Source organism: Otolemur garnettii, unplaced genomic scaffold (genome assembly GCF_000181295.1).
Source record: "Otolemur garnettii isolate 467f Iridium unplaced genomic scaffold, OtoGar3 scaffold00001, whole genome shotgun sequence".
NCBI classification, from domain to species: domain Eukaryota; kingdom Metazoa; phylum Chordata; class Mammalia; order Primates; family Galagidae; genus Otolemur; species Otolemur garnettii.
The window spans coordinates 41,992,087-41,994,945 of NW_003852396.1; the positions used below are offsets into that span (position 1 = coordinate 41,992,087).

Below are 2,859 nucleotides of genomic sequence, written 5' to 3' on the forward strand. Positions count from 1 at the left end.
TTTTCCTTTTTTATTTTTTTTTAAGAGACAGAGTCTCACTTTATTGCCCTCTGTAGAGTGCTGTGGCAGGGTCACAGCTCAAAGCAACCTCCAGCTCCTGGGCTTAGGTGATTCTCTTGCCTCATCCTCCCAAGTAGCTGGGACTACAGGCACTCGCCACCATTTTTTTTTTTTTTTTGGTTGCAGCCATTATTGTTGTTTGGCGCCCGGGCTGAGGATTTGAACCCGCCACCTTAGGTGTATGTGGCTGGTGCCTTAGCCGCTTGAGCCACAGGCGCCGAGCCTACATATGTATTTTTAAAGCAAGGTATTGAAGAATGAAGATAGTGTGCTACTGTCTGTGCAGAAAGGGAAAAAATGTATATTATATGTTTAAGTATCTTAAGTGCTAACTGTCCTAAAAGGATGCTTGAGAAATGAGTAACACTGATCCTATGATTATTCCTGAAACTAAGTTTGTCAAATAAAGGGAAGAGGTGTTTTAAAATGACGCCACATCTGGGGAGATTGGCAAGTGTGTGGGCCATGCCCTTCTCACAGTTTGATTTTCTTTTATTCCTTTGCTTACCACATGGATTTTTACTTAAAAAAAAAATATTGAAACTTTCTGGCACAAGCTACATCATAATAGTTAGAGCATTAATCCTACCACCTTAAAACACCTGAGCCACTTTTTAAAGCCGTGTGTTTCAAGGTGGAGGCAAAGCAAGGCAGTGGCAGTTCTTAAAGGTAATGAATGTAATCCCAGCATTGAGAGCTCCCGCAGGGAGGATGTGGGCGGAGCCTGTCTCCCCTGGAGGTGGGTGCTCAGTTAGACCCAGGGGCCTCGGCAGCCTTGAGGAGCTCAGAGGCAGATCTCAGCTAAGCAAAGACAAGCATTATCTCCTGCTAAGCTGTTCTTCTGTGGAGCCAAATGTTAAACCCTTGAATGTAAGAAAAATGCACACCTGGGTATTTTTATTTATTTATGATTTGTACCCTGTAAAATCCAAAAAGCAAAATGTTAGAAAGCTTACTAGATTTATGAATAATATAAAACTGGACAAGTACAGGTTAAAGCAGGTTGGAAACCAGTAACAGGAGCTGTACCCTAGCTGTTAGCAGCTGTTAGAAGCCCCTGGGACAAGTTAATTACTGTAGCCGAGCACTGAATTTAGCTTTGGATTTCTTGGCACATAAAGTAAAAGGGGGAATATAGAGAATATGGTTTTCTTTATTGGAAAGCAGAAAAGAGGAAGTTGTGGCTGAGCAGATGGACATTTTCTGGATAATCAATTCAAGAAGGAAATTCTAGTGCAGGTCCTTCTTAATATGTAGGATAACCCAGGTCTTTATGATACCTGTTGAGGTATTAAAATTGGTCAGAATATGCCAAACCTGAGAAAATATACAGTCTCATTTGACAGCCACCTCTGCCTCAACAGCTGCCACACCAGCCCACGTATTGCCATCTCTCATTGGGATGCCATGCTGATGTCTGCACCCACTCTGGTCCCTTCTGGTGTCTTCTCTGAGCTGTGCTCAGGGTGTCTTTTTGGCATGCAAGTCTGATTGTGCCCTGTCACTATTCCGGTCCTATCTGCTTGTCATTCTTGTGTCCTCCAGTCTCGGGGTATGAGACCCAGACCCTCCCATCTCCCCAGCTCTCCTACTGTACTCTCTCCTGCTGTCTCTTTAATCCTTCTTTATGGCCACGCATCCTTTGAACATCCTTTTCCCTCTCCCTTATTAACCTATACTCCTCTTTGGAGTGAAGCTGCATTGTCATCAGAAGCACCCAGAGCCCTGGGGCCTCTCCCCAAGGTTGTCTCTCTTCTCTCATCCCCTGTACCTCTCGCAGTGGGGCTTATCTCTGTTGAGGTGTCTGCCCCACTAAATCCTAAGCCTCACAAGGCCAGGCACTGGCTCAGCTTTTGCTCATTGTTACTCCCAGCTCTAAACACATCACCTTGTCTATAGTAGGGTGTAAGTAGATACTCAAGGGAAGGGGCGTCTGTTAATTGGTGAGTGTCTTAGTTGTTTTATGTTATAACAGAATGCCACAGACTGGGTGATTTATAAAGAACAGAATCTATTTTTTACATTTCCAGAGGCTGGGAAGTGGAAGTTTCTAGGCCCCAGCATCTGGGAAGGCCTTGCTGCATCTTCACATGATGGAGGGCAGAAGGAGGGCAAGAGAAAGCCCGCTGCCTCCCGAAACCCGTTTTCTAGCTAGGTTAACCCAATCCTGAGGGCAGAGCACTCAACTCCTGAACACCTCTCCGAGGCCCCACCTTCCAACACTCTGTGCATTATGGATTGAGTCTCCAACACGTGAATTTGAGGGGACACATTCAGACCACAGCAGTGACCCAAACACGGCAGCAGCTACCTTCTGTAATGGACAGTGTCTCCTGCGGAGACATTTTCCCCAAAGAACAGCACTAATCACTTCATTTCCCAGCACCAAAATGTTCAAGGAGCTTCCGTTCCTTAGAGCACACAGTCCACACCCCTTATTTAGCCCTCCTTGACTTGCACTTAAATTACATTTCTAAACTCATTTCTCCCCGGCTTCTGCCTACACGTTACCCCAGCCCAGCCTCCTCTGCATTTGCCAATCTTATCTATCCCTTAACTAAGAACCCTGGTTGAAAGTACTGCCTTCCATTGTTGGAAGTACCTTTGACGCGGTACTTACTTGCTATCTGAGTAATAAGTATTTTATGTAATCTGTCTCCCATATTAGGTGATAACCAAGTCTTGTGTAATGTCTAGCATGAGCCTCCCATTGTGGGTGCTTAATACAAATATGCTAAATGAGTGGCAATTGTGTTCAGCATCTTAGTAAGCCAGTCTTTTTTTTTTTTTTTTTTTTTT

The 2,859-nt window shown here is 44.7% G+C and overlaps 1 protein-coding gene across 7 annotated transcripts in view; it reads left to right on the forward strand.

Moving 5' to 3' along the window:
* The window catches only part of TEAD1 (TEA domain transcription factor 1), a 258,137-nt gene that overhangs the window by 241,410 nt on the left and 13,868 nt on the right, over positions 1 to 2,859 (forward strand). The window lies entirely within an intron of this gene.